A 23,701-nucleotide genomic window follows, 5' to 3' on the forward strand; every position below is an offset into this window, starting at 1 on the left:
AGGTAGATAGATAGATGATAGATAGATAGTTGGATCAATCAACAGATAAAGCTTCCATGGGAAAGCAAAGAAAAAGATTTTCACATATACCAAAATTTAATAAAATCCTTTCTAGGCATCTCCGATCTTTCTTCAAATTCCTCTACAGCTGTGAGTTTCTTCCTTTTCCCCATGCAGGCTTTGAATACCCTTCTAATGCTCCAGCAATTCAACCTAACTCCAAATTTGCACTCTGCTGAGGGGTAAAAAAAAGTGCTGCAGTTTACCAAACTCCCACTCCACGCCAGGGCCCATCCAGGTGTCCACACACAAATCAAACAGTCCCGGTCCTGAGCTGAGTGAAAGAGCAGGAAACTAAAGAGGGGGGATTATACTGCTGAGAAAATCTAGATTTTACTCCAAATTTCTAAAATTTCCGAACTGGAAGATGTAGAATTATCATTTGAGACAGAGTGTAGCTCTGATGGAGGAAGAGTATTTCAACTTATCAAAGACAAACAGCTGCAACGGAGAGTGTTAGTCAGGTTATCTCGTTTTGATGGAAATGTAAAGCCTAGAGTGAAGAAACCTAGTGGAGACTGTGGAGGATGACTGGAGGAAGGTGGGGCCTTTGAAAGCTGATGCCCTGCTGGGTGGGCTAAAGGGAGCCAGGAAAGAGTGTGATTGGCACTCCGGCTTTAAATCACAGTTCTGCCACTCAGCAGTTGTAAGGCTTTAGCAAATCACTTGATCCCTCTCTATCCCAGTTTTTTCATCTGTAAAATTGGGATAAAAATAACACATAACTCATAGGGTTGTTTTGCTCATTAAATAATATAATATATGTACAGTGCTTATAACAGTGCCTGTGCATCACAAGAACAAGCTATTGTTATAATGATCATGATGCATTAAGATTAAGGTGTCTTTCCATGAGGCAGAAGATGCATGGGGCTTCTAGGAGGTCTGGGGGGAGAGTTGGAGTTGAGAGTGGGCAATCTGATATAAAAGCCTGTCAAAATTCCAAAATGGTTTAAGTAGTGGATATTTTTATTTGATAAAGTTATGAAATTACATACTTGTATCTAATTTTACTTTTTAGTGTGATTACAACAAACTGTAATAAAGTAATATTTCACCCTAAAGGATGAGGAGATGAAAGGGAAGTAAAAAGAATCAGTCATTGTCCAGTAAAATGTGGTTTGAAGGAGAGTCCCATAACTTTACCTCCTCATGCCCAATGGCCTCGAGTGCTGGAACTCCTGGCCTCAAATTCTGCCTCACAAACACACTGTGGAACCTGGTGCAGGGTGAGTCGTATGTAGTAACCATACATGATGCCTCCCAAGCAGCGATCAGTCTTTGTTGTCATCATGATCCACTACCCAGCTCAGTGCGTAGCTCAAGGCATATTTACTTAAGAAAAAACTAGATACCACAGCAGGCATTTCATCCTCTTACGTTTGTGAAGGATGTATTATCATCCACATTAACTGACAATGAAACTGAAGCTCAGAGAGATATGTACTTCTCCAAGATCATGCAACTGAGCTGTAGAAAAGGGTTTAAGCTCTGACCTTTCTTCTGCTGTAATATTTTGCAACATTCTTTTTTCTAGAAGAAAACAAACAAACAAAAAGAAAAACCTCCTACTGCTTCTCATTGCAGGAGGAAGTCATTAGTCTGGCATTTCAGTCCCTGCAAAGATCTCATACCCATTTGCCTTTCAAACTTCCTAATCTCCAACCAAGTCAGACTGCTCTTGCTCAGTTCCTGAAATTGCCACGTTTGCCTGTGCTCTTGTTTCCACTGCCTACAATCACTCCTCCACCTCCCCATATCTTCTCCAGCAAGCCTTTTCCAACCTCCATGCTGGAAGTGATCTTTTTTTCCTTTTTTGTGTGTGTGTGAGGAAGATTAGCCCTGAGCTAACATTCATTGCCAATCTTCCTGTTTTTGCTGAGGAAGATTGGCCCTGGGCTAACATCCGTGCCCATCTTCCTCTACTTTATATAGGACGCCGCCACAGCATGGCTTGATAAGCAGTGCGTCAGTCCGCGCCTGGGATCCGAACCTGCGAACCCCCTGGCTGCCGAAGCGGAGCGTGCCAACTTAACTGCTATGCCACCGGGTCGGCCCTCTTTTTCCCCTTTTTAATCAGTTTGACATATGCTTTGTGCCTCTATTAAAATATTATTAATTTCTTAATTGCAAAATGACAATTGATGTGATCGTTTTATCGCTGAAAACTTAAGGGAACTACATCTTATACATCTCTATGATGCTTAAGGTATATAGTTTCTGCAGCCTCTAACAGATAGTCTTGAACATAAGGGCCTACTCAATCACCATTAACTGAGGGAAGGAGCATAGAAGATCATTTTCAGAAGTGGTCTGGTAGAAGAGTGAAATGCATTTTTGAATACTCATTTGGCACCACCTGGGACACAGGTCTTTTACAGGGCTGGACAATGCCTTCAGGGATGATATGTGATCTGAGCCAGCATATAGCTGGGATGCGTAGGTCTGGGAATCCAAGGGTGGAAACGAGAATGGATCCTCTCACTATGGCATCTAATGACCCACTAAAAGTTTTTTGCTTCTCATCCTCAAAACTTTGGGTACCTTTTGATTAGAAGTCTTAGTTTCCAAAAGAGAGAAACGTCTAGGTGACACAGCAAGGGTTTCATTGACCTGAGAGTTGAGACTGATGCCTGGACACTTTGGGTTCCTTCAACAGATAAAGGAGTTTATATGTTGGTGAGGAGACTAATCTTGATTATCAAGAGGAAACAGAGTTACTATTACACAATGGGGCATAAAGGAGCGTGCTGGAACCCAAGGGATTCTCTGGGGAACCTCTTAGTATTCTTATATTCTGTAGTAAAAGTTAGTGAGAAACCTCATAACAAAATATAAGCAAAACTATTAAAAGCACAGGCCGACCAGGATAAGAATCCTCTGGGGCACTGGCTGGGTACAAAGAAATAATGAAATGAGCTGGGGAGAAAGAAAGTTACAAATTGCAGTTACAGCGTTATGACCAGTTGCAAAAACGAGAACTGGATTATTTACGTACATTTTTCATTGTTTTAATACGGTTGTATATATACACACACACATACACACACAATGCTATTTCTTTTTTCTCCTCCGATTCACTTTCTATCTGATACAACACGTGTTAATAGCAGTGAACTCTATAACTCAGCATTTCAGTTAAAGGCTATCAAAAGGACTGTGACTCACTAGAAGAGTGATAAATACCACCCACAGTGAATAAGGTAGCATACACAACTTGATGTCTCCATTTTTGTGAGAAGATGAGGATTTGTTTGGTTGTAGTTGGAAGAGCAGCATCATGTTAGCCAGATATCATTCTGGTCTTTCTTCAGAAGTTGAATATGGGTTAAAGGAGTGATATGGATGCTAAGTTGACAAAAGTGTGGACTGTGCTAGATTTTTAGTTGCCAACCTTTCACTAGATCCCCCATGCAATGGCCATGAGAATGTGTTTCACAGACCTCCAACTGCAGAGAGTTTACTTGAGGAAGGGCCCCTACTGTGTGCTCTGAAATCCATCACCACATTTGCATTGAGACCACACTTCCCATGAGCTACTTCCAGTCAGTGACTGACATGGCAGGAATATAAGGCAGATGTCTTTCTGGGAGACCTGGGATTCTTCTAATGACCAGCTTTGGCTTGAAGACTCCCTGACAACTTGGTGAAGCTTCTTTACACTGCACGGTGGTAGACCTCCTTTCCACTTAACCTTCCCTCCCTCTTACTTTACTACTAATCAGAATAGCAACATGACCTGGTGTTTCTCCCAGCCTTCCTAGCTCCCTCTTTATTTTTCTCTTACAGACTTTTCCCCTAATAAACATTGCACATTTAACTCCATCTTGGAGTCATCTTCTTGGAGAACCTGGACTAACACACTCTCATTTTAAGATCTCGTCTATAATGCAGAGTGGAAGCCAGGAGCTACGTTTCCAGGATACTGCTTTCCTGTATGGTTCTGGTAAAAGTAACTTGCATGACATTTACAAGGCAGAATAGAGGAGAGGTCCTTATCCTTTGGAAGTCATTGTGAAGAAATGCAGTGGCTTCATAGATTTCTCCGTGAGCTATCTCTTCACTACAGTAAACTGGGAAAATGGCGGTATCTTTCCAAAGACCTAAAATTTGCAGTGGCTTATCAAAGTCTTTTTAAAAAACACCCACTTTAGTGTTTCAGGCTGAAATTTTCAGTGACTCATCTAATGGCAATCTTCTTCCATCATCCCCAATCTTCTAACCACCACCTTCCAAACCCTAACTCTTATATTGAATCCCTTTACTACAGGGATATTTGGAATAGCTCAATTTTCCTAACCATATCCAAAATGATACAAGAAGAAATTGAGGCTTATATCTCTATATGATGATTAAGATACGTAAGTGACCTCAGGGCCCCCACACAATATTTGAACATGGAACACACTCAATAACTATTAATTAAAAGAATGAAGAGATTGGTTCATTTAAAAGGGCATAATTATTAAGTTTTCAAACTAGGTCAAATGCCTAAATACTTGACCTTTTTTATTTATCTTGTCCCATTCCACTATCTCTGAAGACTCTTTTATTTATCCTCCTACCTCTGCCCCTATGCATCTGGTTTTCAATCCCACTCTCCCTCTCCCCTGAGATTTGAGCCACTAACATTCACTGGAACCCTTCCATGCTGGACTAGACCACTGCCTCCTGATGGCTCATTTTGGTCTCTCTATTAATGATCTGCTATTTCCACAGAATATAAAATGCATTTTCACCCAGAGGCCAGTATGATCTTTCCAAATCACAAATCTGATTATGTCAAGTCTCATACTTAACATGCTTAAATGTCTTCTCATTACTTTTAGAATCCAGTCCAATCCAATTAAAAAACCCTTAAATTGCCTTTCGTGGCCCTGTATATTTTTTTCTCATTTAAAACACTTTTCGCCTTGCTTCCTATGCTTACACTGCACCAGAATTTTTTTGATTTTTCTAATGTGTATCTTGTTAGTTTCCCATTTCACATCTTTTTTACATAACGTTCCTCTCCCTGAAATACTTCCCTCCCTACACACACTCACTGGCATGTCCATGCATGACACACACATCTTTCACCTCACTAATCTTACTCTGCTGCAGATTTCAGTTTAAAGCTCGCTTCACCAGGAAAGCTTTCCTTGACATTCTGACTAGGTCAAGTTCCTGTTATGTTCTCAAAAGGGCTTCTCCTGTGAAGTGCTTATCACAATTGCATTTAGTTCATTTTTCTGTAATATTTTATCTCTTTTCCCTTTTCCATTTAAAAGTTCTTGTGAGAAGAGACCAATACTCCTCTATTTGTCATTATATTTATGTATGTCAGGCATTTAATAAAGATTTTTGAGTAAATACACATTCTTCATATCAACAGGCAAAGTTGATAATCTCTATTTTGCCACTGTGGCTATTTTCTGTTTTGGGGTCCAAGAGTGAGCTTGTAGCAGCTCATCATCTTCAAGAGAGAATATTAGAACTGGAGAATGTTAACACTTATCCTATCTTTATTTTTGTAGAAAACACAATAACTTACTGGCTTATCGAGAGCACAGATCATACAAGATAGAATGGAAAAATCATAAGAAAAATAAAGCATGTTCATATCCTTAGATAACTGAAACCAATGTTATTTGAAGCAAAAACTTTATGTCCGTGAAAACAAATAAAGTTTAAAAATAAAGAGATAAAATTAGTAGTCTGGATTAAATTTATTACAGACTTCCAGAGAACACCACGTATAGACAAGCTCTGGTGAAACAATATTGGAAGCGTTGCCCAGATTTGTCTTGGGGCAGCAGAGTAGGATGGTCAGATGGAGAAATTCGCCCTCCCCCTGCCAAATTACCCTCCAGGTGCACAGTTTCCTCTTTAATGTCTTATAAAACAAGCATGCATGCCTATGCTTTAAGACAAGGCTCTCAGACTTCCTACCAACTTTGAGATGAACCATTTTATTCTGTACAAAGAAAAATACAATATCTATTCCATTACTAATTTCAGAAAAAGGCAGTGTCTGGGAAAAGAACAATATTTCTGGCTATGCTGAAAATCCAAACAAGCAAAAAGTCACCCTTAGAAACCTCCATTGCTGGTAAATGGATTGTATTTATGTTTCATGCTTCATTTTTTTCCCTCCCAACTGAAACATTATGAATTTCTCCAAACAATCTGGCCTATTTGTCTAACAACACTCCATTGGTTATAGATTATTCTTTTGGACCTTGACCTAAGAAAAATCTTTTCCTTTTTTTTTAACTCTTCACTTCAAAGTAGGCTAATATCACCAGAAGAGACTGTTCAAGCTTAACAATTATATAGGCTCTAACAAGCTTGGTGAGTCATATTACATGTAGTCCTGGGCATCAGCTACCTTTGGATGTATAAAGCCAGAATTCAGAAGCCCAAGAACCTAGAAACTGCCGTATCTCCATCCTCCAGAACAGTAGCTCCAAAGCATTGTCTCTTTGCTGGGAGTATTGCAGTGATTAGTGCCACCATTATGGGCTTCAGAGATTTAGAAGAAGGTGATTTCTGCCTCATTTAACTCACCTGTTTGCCAGGTACAAAACTCAGAGGCACCTTAGAGAGTGACTACAGATTGCTATAAATTTAATCAGAGGGTGATGCCTGTTGCGGTTATAGTTCCAGAGGTGGGATCTACTAGCACAAACCAGCCTAACTCCTGGTACTTGAGAATGCAGATATTGACTGAACAAATGCTTTCTTTTCAGTCCCCGTCAGCAAAGATAATCAAAAGTGGTTTGCCTTCAGGAGTCAAAGACTGAAGTTCAGCTTCACTATCTGTGCTCCGAGATAAGTGAACTCTCCAGTCAATTGTCTGGAGGATTTTGAAAATCTTGATATCCCATAGGAGACTATACTGCTTCAAGACATTTAAGATAATTTTCCTAAATTGTTCTGGTTATTTCATTCCATTATTGTATATGTTTAAGTAAGATATATTCATATCAGGAGATGAGAGATAAACCCAATGAAAGTGCAGGACCTGCCGCATTGATGAAGTTTCTAATGGCCCACTGATAAGGAGCATGTCAAAAAACTGCTTTTAAAGTGGGAGACAATCTCTGGGTGTGGGGAAAGGGGAGAGAAGATTGAATAAGTGAATCACACAGGAATTTTTAGGGTAGTAAAACTGTTCTGTGTGAGTCTCTGTACCACCCATCCAATACAAAGTAGCACAAAATTTGGGTGGTATCTTTGGATTCCGAGAAACAACATATGCCACATTTGCATGTGTTGTGCTGTCCAATTTCCTGGGTAACCTAAACGTCTCCCTGTTTTGAATGGGATCTGGAGAAAGAGGAGACTCTGCAGCAGGAGCAGGCTACAGTGCAAGTTGCCCTGCCACTTGCGTCTTAAGATCCAGTAGACCAAATGGTCTTGAAAGTTATCTGTGGAACACAGAGGTGACTTACAGAGCCTCTGGTTAAGCTTTCTAGGGTTTTGAAGTGAGGAAATGCTTATTCCTGTAGATATATCTTCTTTTGAAAAGCAAACACTAGATTGCTACTGGGCCCTGGTAGAAACTGAACATCTGACCACAGGCATTATCCGATACACTGAATCATAAAATTGAATGGTGAAGCTGTTTTCAATTGGAAAATAGTAATAGTATGTATAAGACCAAATCTAAGAAGGTCCAAATTTACAAATCAAGTTCATGAGCAGATGGATAAGATTCCCTTGGTACCTATTTCTCCTCTGTTGCTACCTCTTCTTCTACCCACACACATGATCAGTTAACGCAAGAGGAAAAAATATGAATTTGGGTTGTGGACAGGTAAGAATATTATGCTGGTACCGTTACAGCCCTGCTGAAGTTGGTTTTGAAAAACAAAGCTGAAAGGAAATCTTCCAGTATAAAGAACTTCAAGCAAAACAATCTGGTTGTCCATTTTCACTGAAGAAAATATTATCTGAGGTATAGATTAAGGTTGATTGATAGACAGTGGCTAATAGTTTTATTGGTCAGGAACTTGGAACAAGATTCAATGATTGATGATATGGGAGACTCAGAGAGAAGTATGTAGTTGGGTTTCTTAGAATGAGGAGAGAATGTCAAGATATTTGTAAATGCCCACAAGAAGGCATCCACTACAGAGCAGGTGGACAAGATGACCCATTTGCTAAATGTCAATCAGCCTTTTTTCCTGACCACACCAGTTATTGTTCAATGTACGTATTTTAAAAGAGGTCATAGTGACAGAGATGGGGGCTAATCTTGAACTCAACAACATGGACTTTGCTTCACTAAAGTTGGCCCTGCTGAGTGCCCAAACTGCCAACAGCAGAAGCCAACACTAAGCCCCTAGTAGAGCATTATTACCTAGAAAAAGCAGCCATCTACGTGGTGGCAGGTGGATTACATTGGATCTATTTCCATCATGGAATAGGCAATAATTTATTCCTAATGGGATCCATTATACACAGTACAGAATTGGTGAAAGAACAGACACATACATCGATGGAACAGAAGAGAGACCCATCCAAATACAGTCAATTAATGCTTGAAAAAGGAGCATGGGCAAGTCAATAGAGAAAGGATAGTCTTTTCAGCAAATGGTGCTGGAACATGTAGACAACCAAATGGAAAAAAAAAAAATGCTGAGAAAGATCTTATACTTTCAAGAATTAACTTAAAATGAGTCACAGGCCTAAATGTAAGAGGCAATACCATATAACCTCTGAGAAAAACAGAAAAGAAAGTTTGGGTGAGCTTAGGTTTGGCGATGAGTTTTTAGATACAACACCAAAAGCAAGATTGAAGAGAAAAGCAAATAGGACTTTGTTAAAATAAAAAACTTATGCTGTGTGAAAGACATTGTTAATAGAATGGGAAGACGAGCCAGAGACTTGGAGAAAATATTCGTGAAACATGTATCTGACAAAGGACTTGTATCCAAAATATACAAAGAACACTTAAAACTCAAGAGTAAGAAAACAAACACCCCGATTAAAAACTGGGCAAAAGTCCTGAGCAAACACATTACCAAAGAAGATATACAGATGACAAATAAACATATAAAAAGATATTCATCATCATTTTTTGTTAGGGAATTGCAAATTAAAACAATGAATGAAATACCACTAATACCTCTTGGAATGTCTAAAAAGGAAAAAAATAAAAAGGCAATACCAAATGCTAGCAAGTGTGTGGAGCAATAGTAACTCATAGTAACTCTCATTCACAACTGGTGGAATTGCAAAATAGTACAGTTACTTTGGGAGACAATTTGGCAATTTCTTACAAAGCTAAACATCGTCTTACCATGCAATCCTGCAATCACACTCCTAGATATTCACCTAACTGATATAAAAACTCACGTCTACACTAAGACTTTCACTTGAATGTTTATAGCAGCTTTATTTATAATCACCAAAAACTGGAAGCAATCAAAGTGTGCTTCCGTTCATGAACAGATAAGTAAACTGTAGTATATTTACACAATTGAATATTATTTGGCAATAATAAGAAATGAGCTATCAAACCACAAAAAGACATGAATGAATCTTAAGTGTATACTGCTAAGTGAAAGAAGCCAGTATGAAAAGGCTACATGCTGTATGATTCCAATTATACGACATTTTGAAAAAAGCAAACCAATACAAGATGCAAAAACAATAAAAAGATCAGTGGTTCTAGGAGTTTGGGGAAAGGGGAGAGAAGATTGAATACCTGAAGTACAGAGGAATTTTTAGGGTGTTGAAACTATTCTGTGTGATACTATAATGGTGAATACATGACAATATACGTCTATCAAAACCCATAGAACTTTACATCACTTAATGCAAATTAATTAAACAACATTTAGAAGGTTGGGAGGATCTCAGGTTGGAATGCAGAATGTGACAAAACAATCTAACTCTATTGCAAATGTATGAAACAACGTCACTAGTAGGAGAGGGGGGACAATTGCTGATCTAAGTAGCTTTGGAAATGAGTGGAATCTGTCAAACAAAAGGTAAAAGAAGCTAGACAAAAGAATTGTGTTCTAGTTGACAAAAGTGTCCCACAGGGATATGGATTAACAATTCTGCTACTTCTTGTTTACTAGAGTTGAACAAATAAGTAAATGAACAATGAATAGCGGAAGCCAGATTTCTCACTGTTTGGTTATGAAGTTATAGACAGATAAGGAAGGGGAGGAGCCTAGAATGATCCATGTGAAAATGGATTCAGGTTGGAGATATCAATATGCACTCATGTTTAGCTTAATACAGATACAGATTGTTACATGTAGAAATATTTTTAGATATATGTCTATACGTGAGTCAGCGTACACACATATCTTCCCTTGCTCTGCCGGCTAAGAGGACCTGGAAGCAGGGACACACCAGCAGCAATAAGCACTTGCTGTGCCTAGACCTTGGTTTCTAATACCATTCTCCAAAAAAAGGAATGAGAGAAAATCTGAGAAATGGCTGAATCTAGCACTAGGTTAGGAAATAGACACGATGAGCCTGGAGTACCTTGAAGTGCCTAAAAGTAAGAAATTTCTACAAACAAACAACAAATAAAAAACACAATGAAGGGGCATGTCAAAGTGACACAGTAGCCAAGTGATAGACTCCCAATGGCCAAAGCTCGAACAACTTGAGCAACAAAATAAATGAAGCAGTATTGGATTATAACACAAAGTATACAATAAATACCTGTGAGTGCATACTGATATAAAAAATGATAGACTGAATAAGTAATAAATGAAGCAGATGAATTCCAAATAATTTATGGAGATATTCTGCCCTCAAAGAAGTGGAGTATGGTTTCCTCTCCTTAAGTTTGTGTTTCATACAGTGATTTCCTTTCAAATAATACAATATGGAAAGGTTAGGGGACAGTAACTTGACAGTGGAGACACCTGACAAACACAGCCTCAGCCAGGTGACCAAGGTTCGCACCAACAGTGATGTCACATTGCTTGTATGTACCCTTGATATGATGTGACAAAAATGGCACTTTATCTCTGTGCTCTTCCTCTCAAGAACCCACACCCCAGTCTAATCATGAGAAAAACATCAGACAAATCCCAATTAAGGTACATTCTACAAAATACCTGATCAATCCTCCTCAAAACTATCAAAGTCATCAATAACAAAGAAAGTCTGAGAAATCTTCACAATCAAGAGGATCCTAAGAAGATATGATGACTAAATGGAATGTGGTACCCTGGATGGAACCGTGGAACAGAAAAAGGACATTTGGAAAAGACTAAAGAAATCTGAATAAAGTATGGGCTTTTGTTAATTAATACAAAATAATCAAATGACTATTCTCATCAACAAATGTTATAGTACATTCCACTGTCGAGTCTTTATTCATGCTAATCTCCCAAGATGAAATGCTATAGCCTCCTTCTTCGGTTATTTGAAGTTCATTCATTCTTTAAAGTTAAGCTGGAGACCTACCTTTTTCACCAATTCTGGTTCTGCTCCTCTAAACCCCAGTGATCTCTCACACTAAAGACTTGGTGTTAGAGTACGTGTCATACCACTATTATGACTTTCCTCTCTATTCTCTTTATATCTATATCTTGGCTCCTTGAATGATCTCAAGGCAAGTGGCTACATCTTTGTAAACTTCGTTTATATGGCAATCATCTTTGAATACAATTCTAGGCTTAAGATATATGACAATTAAAATCTGTTGATTAATTCACAAAAATCATAAGTGATGTGCTCCAAGACGCCTTTTCAGGCCGAAGAGTATGTCTATCACTAGGCACCATTTTCCTGTGGGTATGACCTATTAGTTTTGAGATTTATAAGACTGGCAAAGACTAACTGATCTTTTCTTTCAAAGGACTTAATAGCTCCCTAACGACTAAAATATAAAATCTCAACTCATCAGTCCCTTCACTACAAATTGAATTCTGCCAACAGCCTGTTTTACCTCCTGATATTCTTCCACATTTACGTTGTGCTCCAAATAAATAATTCATTGCATTGCGGGGGCGGTGGGTGCGAGTGTGTGGATATCCGTGCTCTTCCCTAGCTCTACATATTTAGAAGTGAACTTCGCTCTGCCTAAACCACTTCCGCAATAAAGCCACGCTTAACCTTTCAGCTAGTAAGCCTTAGGTACACTCCCCTCTGTCTTTCTATATTATTTCACAGCATTGTATCACATTATTTCAAAGTAACTATTATAATACTTATTACATTGATGTAATTATGTTTACCTATCCATCTTTCCAACTATATTGTGAGACTCTCAGTAATAAGTACTACATTTTCTTCATCTTTATAAGCCCCTGTAACTCACAGAGTAGTTTTAACTTGATACATCTTCAAATGAGAACTTATTGATTGAGTAAATGAATGAATAAATACGAATAGAGTGTGCAAGAAAAGAATGTATTCTAGCAGGTATAATTCCCAATCGCCTAAAAATCCATAGAAAATTGGCATTGTTGATCTGTTTCCTACAATATTCCAGAAAATGCAAACTTTCCTAAGAAATGCCTCGTGGAAACACCCACTATTCTCAGTGAAAGGTCTGAAGCTAAAGCACATATTCCATGGATTCCATGCTATGGATATGACCCTTCTTTGTTACTTTATATCGCATATTTCTTTTTAATTTATTTATTTATTTATTTTTGTGTGAGGAAGATCAGCCCTGAGCTAACATCCATGTTAATCCTCCTCTTTTTGCTGAGGAAGACTGGCTCTGAGCTAACATCTATTGCCAATCCTCCTCCTTTTTTCTCCCATAACCCCAGTAGATAGTTGTATGTCATAGTTGCACATCCTTCTAGTTGCTGTATGTGGGACACAGCTTCAGCATGGCTGGAGAAGCAGTGCGTTGGTGCGCGCCTGGGCTCCGAACCCGGGCCACCAGTAGCGGAGCGCGCACACTTAACCGCTAAGCCATGGGGCCGGCCCCGTATATTTCTTATTACTCTATTCTTTATATGGGAACTTAATATTCTATAATTCACCTATACTGTTTATTATGGACCTGTCCTGTCCTCTACACAAATTGAACAAACTATCTATCTGAAGCACAGATAGAAGCTTGCAGTTGCAAGCTACCTTTGAAATTTCTCTATATTCTACAAGAATTTGAACTGCCTGAGAATGTGACCTCTCTCCTGTAAGTTTCCAACCAAGCAAATGGAATTTGCAAGCACATTAGTCAAGCGGCTGATACCAGGCCTCGACAGACACATAAGTAGATCATTGCTTTCAAGAAGTGACTTAGTATCATAGAATGGTAAAGCTGCAAGTAGCTTCCCTATGTTCATTTAACACCCACTTGGAGATGTTTGACTTGTGATGCTAGACTCTGGGATGTTATAGCCCCAGACCAATACTTTCATTTTATGCAAGCGAAGACAGAGGTCGAAATGGGTAAGTCAATTCTCCCCAATCACTAAGCTATTTATTGCCAGCGTAAAGACGAGGAGTCACGTCTCCAAGATTCTCCCTTCATTGCACTTTCTAGATGTGAAGGATCTGATGAAGTTCTCCCAAAGGAAAAATCTACCCTTTCCAGAGTGTGTTCAGTACTGAAATTCCACCTTCCCTTCCTTTGGGTCCTTCTCATTCAAATTCTCCTGTGAGAAGCAAGAAACTAATATTAAAATCTGTAATAATTTGGAATATATTAATTCTTAAGTGTGGAAAAAATTGGCATGTCATAGAAATACTGGGCACCTGGCAGGGAAATATATTATAAAAAAGCAAGAATAAGGAGCAGGAAGGAAAGAAAATCTAGGTGATGCACCGAGGCAGACAGATGCCAACTACACAACCTTGCCTCAGGCCAACCTAGCCTGTTTCAGGATGGAGCAATTAGCTTGCTGAAGTCTGAGCCCTTGGTTCCTCTGTCAGAAGGTTTCCCTGTGGTTTGTAAACTTCATCCTTCTGCCTGTGCGTAGGCAGACCTAGTGGAAAATCACCTATGACACCAAGTTTGTTGCTAATTAACATGGTTGCTCCAGGCGTGTCCACTCTGAAGTTTGAAGAACAAAGAGTTTTGAATGTTGACTGCTATGCTCTCTCTTGTTTTGGGTCAGAAACATCAGCAGGAAGAAAGGATACTTAAGAAAGGGTTTTTTTAAAATTGTCAAGACTAGAAGAAGTTCTAGCAAGAGCACAAGCTTTCTGATAAGACAGCCAAAGAATGGCTTAGCCTGGCTGCCTGAATTTTCTACCCATAAATTGAACAGGAACACTAGGTAGACCCTGGGTGAAAGTAGAAAAGAACCATTCTGGACAATCCAAAGGTCAGGCTTAATAGGGCTATGCCTGGGCAGGTGGCCGGATGGGTGAGTGCATGCTATTTAGAAAAGACTATCCAACAGAAGGGAGCAGAAAGGCTGATGCATTGCATCTGAGAAAGCCATTTTTCTTCAAGTTTCATATAAACACCAACCATTAAAATCTAGAACCACAAACAATGAGAATGAACCTGTTCCCTCTGCTTGTGAAAGGGCCCATGAGCATCACAGTGTGCAGCCATTGCTGCCAATGACCTTCTGCTTGAAGCATTTGGAATCAGAATGTGGGGACAGAAAAGGCACCCTCCATGCAAGGACTTTGACAAATCGATCTTGTGTGGGCCTGGTCTGCCACTCTTACTCAGAGTCCCTGCTTCAGCACCAAAAACACCTCAGAGAGAGTCTGGATACATTTAGAAGCTCCATCTTGAGGAAGAAGAAAGATGGATTGGTTATCGTTTGATGCCATTTCATTTAGAAATGAGAACTTGTTTTCCAAGAGAGAATCGCTTGTCAAAGTTGAAAGAAGCTTTAGTCTTTGAATTGGAGTCTGAATTTGCTGGGGATTTCATATAATGCCAGGCAACTCTGAATTACAAACAAAGCTGCAAGGTGTTTGGTAATCTGCTGATGCTAAACCTATAGTAGTTCCTTTCTTTTGCCTGTTTCTTTCTTTCTTTTGGCTTTTAATTGTGGAAGAATTCAAATATAAATGGATAAAAAAGTGTACACATGGGTACATTCAGGTATCCATCACTGAGATTCCAAATAGCAATTGTTTGCCAATCTTGTTTCATCTCTTTTCTCCCACCCCTCTCGCTACCTCCACTGGGTAATTTACAAGCAAACCTCAGACATTGTATCATTTTGTCATAAATTCTTCAATGTAACTTGCCTTTGTAAAAGCTGTATTTCTTAAGATGTATTTAACAGATACAGAATAAGTTGGCTGGATCTTCTGGGGATCAGAGGCTGCATTCTTAGATAGCACACCCTCTTCTCTATGCCCAGAATGCTTTCTTCCATCGATGGTGACACTCCTTAGAGCATCTTATTTGGAAGCTCAGGAAGTACAGTTGGAGAGAAGAGGAGAGACCCGGTAATGGCATCATGTCTGTTTTCTGCTTGGCCCCTTGGACTGAGTTCTGGTCTCTATGGTTTGAGAAAGGGTGGAAAGTGGATGGAACAATTTTCGCTTGAGGCTGAGAGTCTGAGTGTAGGGCTAGTGCCCAGAGGAATCATTTGGGAGGGATATTGGGAACATTGATTAAAAGAAATACTCTTTGGTGGCCAGCCTGGTGGCACAGTGGTTGGGTTCATGCGCTCTGCTTTGGCAGCCTGGGGTTTGCGGGTTTGGATCCCGGACGTAGACCTACATACCACTCATCAAGCCTTGCTGTGGTGGTGTCCCATACGCAGAGTAGAGGAGGACTAGCACAGATGTTGGCTCAGGGACAATCTTCCTCACCAAAAAAAAAAAAAAAGAAATGCTCATTGGGTGTCCATGTGTGAGATGGGCTTAGCAGAAAGTCTGAGTTCTGCATGGAACTCAGCAACATTCTGGCACTCTGAGATTTATATATTATTTGGAAATAACTTCATTGACAGAATCTTAGGCGTTTACATGAGGGGCACTTTCAGCTCTGATGAGCAAATTCCCATCATTCATTCATTCATTATTTCTTTTATTTATTAAAAAATGTATTAAGCCCCTACTGTGTGCTAGGTATTGGTCATATTACTGGGGTTATAGCACAGATCAAGATAAAAAAAATTGCTTACATTTTAGAGGGAAGAGACAATATGCCCTAAATATACAATGTAATATCAGATAAATAGATGTTATAACAAGGAAAGTAAGCCAAATTAAAGGAGACTAACTTTACGCTGAGGCTGTCTTTTACACAGGTGACCATGGAAGGCCCCTCTGAGGAAAAAATTTTTGAGAAGAGGCCTGAATAAAATATGGGGACAAGACATGTACAGGTGTACAGAAGAACATCTGAGTTAAAGGAACAGCAAATGCAAGCTCCCTGAGGTTGAAATGAAGGTCGGCAAGTCCAAGAAAAGACCTCTGCGGCTGACGTATTGTGATCAAGGGGAAGAGTGGTAGGAGACGAGACCAAGACTCAATTCGGACCAATCTTGCAGGGCTCTAGAGACCTCAATAACGAATGTGTTTGTTTGTGTTCTGGTCAGGGCCTCTACATTGCTTAATGACTGAGGCACCATTCATTTCCTAGTCCACACAGTTGGCAGACATAATTTGCATGAGCACGGCCTGTGAGACTCAGGTTAAGGGTTTTGAACAAGAGAGTAACGAGATCTGTTTAGATTTAAAAAGAAGAGCCTGACTTCTATGTAGGTAAGTGACTACAGGGCAATACAATGAAAGCAGAGATCTTATAAGAAGTCATTGAAATAATCTGGCAAAAGCTGATGAGGCTAAGTCTAACAAGGAGATAGTGGAATGTGCTTGGATTTAGGCTACCTTATCAGATAGAGCCAATAGGACTTGCTGGTGGGTCAGATGGATGTGGGTATGAGAGAAGGAGACTCCCATATTTGGAGTCTGGGCAATAAGCTATACAGTGGTGTCCTTTACCAAGATGGTAAATAGCAGATTTGGGAGTGATGTAGACACCTTTAGTTGCTAACAAACCACATTTCCTCCTTGTTCTCTTTCTCCTGCATCGTTAATTTGTCCGTCTCTATTGATCATTTGTAGAAGTAAACAAATGTACAATAATACATCTCATATTATATCTACTCCTTGGACTTCCTTGGCTCTGCAGGGTCTGGCTCTTACAGGCTGCATTTCTGATGATCACAGGTTAGTTGGCTTCTGCTGGGTTTGGCCAATGAAAGGAAATGAGGGGGAGATTGGAGGACAAGGGGAGTGAGAACCAAGGTGTTTCTCCCAAGTCCTCTGCCTCAGGTGGCTTCTCTGGTAGAGTCAAGGACTGCTCCCTTTGTCACTCTGACTCTATTTAGAGTTCAGGAAGGGCAAGAGGATCCAGCAAAAGGGACTAAGATGGAGTGACCAGTAAAAAAGAAGACCCCCATAAACCACGTGATAAAAGTCTTTCAGAAAGAGAAAATAATCCACTGTGTCAAATGCAGCTCACAAGTCAAGTAAGATAATGACTGACAATTATCCACTATGTTTCACAATTGGTTCTATGAGCAGTGCAGCTTGGTTGGGTTGCTGGAGATGAAAGTGTGATAAGGAAAGATTATGGCAAAATATGAGGAGAGAAAGTAGAAACAAGTATTGGTAAATTTTAAGGGGAACAGAAAAGTGACCGTAACTTGAGAGGAATATAGTGTTTGATAGAAATTTTCTAAAGATAGGAGATATATCAGTCAGAGTCCATCCAGTAAAACAGAAATTTCTCTAAGCACTAAAAACAAAGGTAATTTAACCAGGTAATGGAAGAGCTGTGACCCCAACAGGGGCGGATGAAGGAGCCCAGAGATTGGCACCTGCAGGGCACTACTTCCTTCTGGTCAAAAGGACAAAGGAAAGAAAGGTGTCACAAAAGCCCAAAGTTTGGGATCGTCTGCAGAAGCTGCAAACAAGGCAGTCACATCCATTGGGAGCTGGAGCCAAGGAGAACACTCAACTTCCACCAGAGAGATTCTACCATTCAAGATTCTTCTTGCTGATGGCTCAACATTGACTTAGAGAATCTTCCATTGGGCAGTGAATCTCAACAATGTCTGTACAGATGAACCATCTTAGGAGCCTTTAAAAAAATAGTAATGCCCAGAATGTACCACAAACTGATTAAATCAGAAACTATGAAGTGGGGAGCAAAATTCTGGTATTTTTAAAAGATCTTCAAATGATTCTAACATATACTCAGAGATGAGAACCACTGCTCAAAATTCTGCACTATAAAACAGTCCTGAATCCTTCCTTGCACAAGACTGCCTCCAGTGCTTGAATCTAAACCTAAGGTATCCATCATAGCAACAAATGGTGAAAGCCCAAAACCTCTCTGTACCGTTGAATTAATTTCCTTAATGAAATAGGCTGCCTGAAAGCTCCATCCCTTTAATGCTGTTTTGAGGTTATGAGAGCAAAAGATGAAAAGCCCAGGAGCAACGTTCTCTGTGTTTCCTTTCACCGTAACAGAATAATTAAGCGGTGTGGTTACCCACATGGCACTGAGAGACACATTTACCAGGATGCTGTAGGTCACAACTGATAGAGGAAGAGGGGCATATGCTAGCCACGTAGAATGAGGAATTAAGACATCTGATCTCTTTTCAAACCACTAGAAAGCCTTTCAGAGTGGCTCATGTTTATGCTTCTCTAATTTGGAATATATTATGTACCTTATAATTAGGGCTTCTCTCTTTCTTGGAGCCTGAAACGTTTGTCACTTTTAGGGAATCGAAACCTTGAGTCTGTGGATCAGAAGTAAGCTCCTGGTCTTTTATTGAGAATCTTGCATTTCGGGTAAGTAATTTCCCCAAGCAGCTGGGATTTAGTCAGTGTTCTTAGTTATAATTAAATGATAAATCTTTGCATGGAAGGCATCCAACACCTAATATGTCAGTTCTATCAAAGTAGAATAGAGCGCAAGATACATTTACCTAGGAAAATGATTCCACTTTGGAAAACTATATTCTCTTGTCAGAAGCCAGATGACAAGCAGTTGCCCGTGAACAGTCAATAACAAAAGGCTCTTCAGTGGCTCATGATGTATCTTCCACATCCTGCATCCATGCAGTTTTCTGAAAATAATGAGTGGCTCCCTCCCTGTCTCACATTTCCTTGTTGGCATCAGCATCTCCAATGTCCAGATAGGCTTGGAGCTCAGCATTGATTTAGGGATGCTGTTATGCTCAGCTGGGATGTAAAACACATCACAGGGAGCTCTTCCTGTGGCACATAGATCATTCTCTTCACTAAACACACGTTTATTAAATACTTACCATGGCCTGGGCTTGTACTGGGCAATGTGGGAGATCCAACCCTGACTATGACACTTTTGGTTCACTTGTCCAGTCAGGCATCGAGAATTCATTAAGACGGGGGAACATGGAGAACTTGGAATTCATTATTCAAATTGTTTTTTCCAAACTTAAAATAATATGGCTTTGTTTACATATGTATATGTATACACATATATCTATATACTTATGTATAGTACTGTTTAATTCACTTCTGTATCTCATGTGTCCTAACACAGGCACTGTAACTACTAAGAATTCAATAAGCTTTTGTTGAAAAGGCATTTCATGAGTGAGATAATTAATTATGATCATTGGAAATGCACGGTGTAAAAATTAAAAATGGTAACAAACACATAGATCGTTTATTGTGTGCAGAACATTATTATAAATCATTTAATCCTCATAACAACTATAGGAAGTATTATTATTATTTTCATTTTTGAGATAAGAAATTGGCAACACATGAAGATCAAAGAACCCATCCAGGTACACACAGCTGGTAAGGGGCAGAGACAGAGTGCACACTCAGGATTCCTGGTATCAGTATTACACCAACAAAACTACAGTCTAGAGAGGTGTAGTCAGCTAGGCTTTGACCTGTGCTAGGGGGGATCTCAGAAGTAAAGCAACATGGGGTCCTGGGAAGAACTTTGTCTTTGGGATCCAATATGCCCAGCTCCATACTTAATAGCTCTGTGACTGTGGGCAAGTTCGTGGACCTATACTGAGCCTCAATTTCATGATCAAAATTGTAAGTGCACCTATTTTGTTAGTGAACAGACTCTGGAGCAAGATTGTCTAACTGCATGACTGAGCAAGCTACTTAACCTCTCCACGCCTCAGTTTCCTTGTTTGTAAAAGAGGCATAGGAATTGTAACTATCTCGTATGGTTTTTGTAAAGGTACACCATATCTATATATGAAATGCTTGAATAATGCCTGACATACAATAAGTGTTTCATCAATGTCAGTTATTGTCATATTGCTATAGATGTTACTATTATTAGGCTTTACTAGAGAGTAAATATTTTTATTGCTACCTAAGGTCAACCCTTCCACTTTGCAATAAATTGCACTCTCGCTTGCCTACTCAACGATTCATTCCAGGAATTCCTCCCTCTTTGTCCTACATCATCCCCTCTACTGAGTCATTCTAATCAGTATTCAAACATCCTATAATTTCTCTCATATTAAGGAAACAACTATCTTTATCCCATTTCTATCCCAGGTGTCACTCCTTTTTTCTATTCCTTATTACAGCAATATATTTTTAAAAAGTTGTTGTTGCCGCTTTTTCTTCTCTCTCTTTTTTATTTTTAATTTTTTGTGGTAAAATATATATAACAAAACTTATCTTCTTAATCATTTTTAAGTGTTCAGTTCAAGGGCATTAATTACATTCATATTGCTGTGCAATCTTCATCACCATTCATCTCCAGAACTCTTTTCATCTTTCAAAACTGAAACTGTATACCCACTCAACAATAACTTTCCTATTTACCATTCCCCCTAGCCCCTAGTAGCCCTCATTCTACTTGCTGTCTCTACGATTTGGGCTACTCTAAGTACCTCATATAAGTGGAATCATACAATGTTTGTCTTTTGGTGACTGCCTTATTTTACTTCACATAATGTCCTCAAGGTTCATCCATGTCATAATATGTGCCAGCTTCATATATTTTAATGGTTTGTTATTAGGTGCATGAATATTTATAATTGTTATATCTTCTTGCTGTTACTGAGTCTTTTGATATATAATGTCCTTTTTCACTTGAAAGTTTGATTTTGAAAGTTTGATTATAATATGTCTTGAGGTGGGTTTCTTTGGGTTCATCCTACTTGGATTTCACTGTGCTTCTTAGATGTGTATTTCTGCATCCAAGGATGTATACACACTCAATTCACAAATGTATGTTTATGTATTTCATCAAACTTGGGAAGTTTTTGACAATTATCTCTTCAAATAATCTCTGTATCCCTTTCTCTCTCTTTCTCCTTCTGGGACTGTCACAATGCATATGTTGTTTCCTTGATGGTGTCCCACAGGTCCCTTAGACTCTATTCACTTTTTTCAATTTTTTTTTGTTTCTGTTCCTCAGACTCAATAATTTCAATTGTCCTATTTTCAAGTTCACTGATTCTCTCCTCTGCCTGCTCAAATCTGCCTTTGAATCCCTATAATGAATTTTCTATTTCAGTCCTTGTAATTTTCAGCTCTAGAATTTGTTTTTGGTTTCTTTTTAGATTTTCTAACTCGTCATTGATATTTGCATTTTGTTCAAACACTATTTTCTTGACCTACTCCACAACTTTCTTTTTTCCTTGAGTATCTTTTAAAAAAAGTTGTTTTAAGGTCTTTCTTTAAAAGGTCTGCCAGCTTGACTTCCTCTGGGACAGTTTTGGTTGTTTTATTTTTTTCTTTAAATAGGCCATGCTTTCCTGTTTCTTTGTAAGCCTTGTGATTTTTTGCTGTTGTTGAAAACTGGACGTTTAAATATAATGATATGATAACTCTGGAAATCAGATTCTCCATTCCCTGGGATTTGTTGTTTTTGTTTTTGTTTTGCTTTTTTTCATTATTGTAGGCTGTCTATGCGCTGAGGATCAGTCTGAGGTGTAAATTCAAGGTCTTCTCAGGTCTCCTCTGAGCCTGTGCCTTTCCCTGAGCTTGCATGGTGACCTTCTCATTTCCCCTGTAGATGCAGCTGCTTTTGAATGTCCTAGTCTTTAATGTATTTAATGTTTTCCAAAGGGAGAAAATGAGAAAATGAAGAGGGGAAAAAATGGATGCTGGCCTTTTAAATCCCTGGGCAGTCACTTCATCTGGAGGAGAAGGGGCTTGCAACAAAACAGAGGGTCGGGAGTAAGGGGCAAAAATGGCTGCCCACCTCACTGTCTGCTCCTCTATGAGTAGAAGGAGTAGTCAGCAATCAGAACACAGATCTCAACATTTGAAGGCCAGGGTCCTTATTGCACACCTTGGCTCCCTCAAGCTGTGTGCAAACTGCTCCAAGAATATGTGCACAGCTGCTTGCCATAGGGCTAGGAGTGGGAATGGGTAGCCACTAATGAGCTAATAGTTGAAATTTACCAAAATTAATTGCAATTTATTGTCTAAACCTTAACCTGGAAGTTGCAGGCCTTCAAAAGAATTCTAATATAGTTACATCAGACAAACTCTGCCAGTGCCAACTGTTGTCTCCATTCTCTTCTTTTTAAAAGTGAGGCTCATTGATAAATAATTTATTTGCATAAAAATTCTCCAATTTTAGATGTACAGTTCTATGAATTTGAACAAATGCGTAGTTGAGTAATGACCACCATATTCAATATATAGAATATTTCCATCATCCCAAATGTTCCCTCAGCCCATTTTTAGTTAATTTCCTCATACATCTTAGTCCCGGAAGATCACTGATATTTCCTCTGTCCCTTTGGTTTTGACTTTTTCAGAATGTAATATAACTGGAATCGTGTGGTATGTAATATTTTGAATCTGACTTCTTTCACTTAAAATAATGCACATGAGATTGCTGAGAATTAATCTATTGTAATATTCTATTTTATTAATGTGCAATAGATTGTTTATCCATTCACAAGTTGATAGATATTTGGATTGTTTCCAGTTTGGGGCAATTATGAATAAAGTTGCTATAAACTTTTATGTACAGGGTTTTGTGTGGACATAAATTCTCCTTTTCCTTGGGATTAAGAGTGGGATTGAAGAGTACAGTCATACATTACTTATTGACAGTGATACATTCTGAGAAATGAGTCATTAGGTGATTTCATTGTTGTGTGAACATTATAGAGTGTACTTACAGAATCCTAGATGGTATAGCCTACTACACACCTGTGCTATACGGTACTAATCTTATGGGATCACCACCGTATATGTGATCCGTTGTTGACCAAAACGTTGATATGCAGCACACGATTATAGTATTTAAGTATTTGATTAAGTTTATAAGAAACTGCCATATGGTTTTCTACAATACCTGTTCCATTTTGCATACCTGACAACAATGTATAAGTCCCAGTTTTTCTACTCCTTCACCAGCACTTGATATTGTCAGTTTTTTTAATCATTCTAAAAGGAAAGGAGTATTGCTATAGACAGAATGTTTGTGCCCCCTTAAAATTTGTATGTTGAAATCCTGAGCCCCTATGTGATGGCATTAAGAGGTGAGGACCTTGGGAGGTCATTTGGTCATGAAAGTGGAGCCCTCATATGAATGGGATTTGTTTCCTTATAAAAGACACCCCAGAGAGCTCCCTTGCCCTTCTGCCATGTGAGGACACAGAAAGAAGAGAACCATTTATGAATCATGAAGCAGATCTTTGCCAGACACCTAATCTGCTGGCACCATGATCTTGGATTTCCCAGCCTCCATAATTGTGATAAATAAATGTTTGGGTTGTTTAAG

Source organism: Diceros bicornis, chromosome 29 (genome assembly GCF_020826845.1).
Source record: "Diceros bicornis minor isolate mBicDic1 chromosome 29, mDicBic1.mat.cur, whole genome shotgun sequence".
Lineage (NCBI taxonomy): Eukaryota > Metazoa > Chordata > Mammalia > Perissodactyla > Rhinocerotidae > Diceros > Diceros bicornis.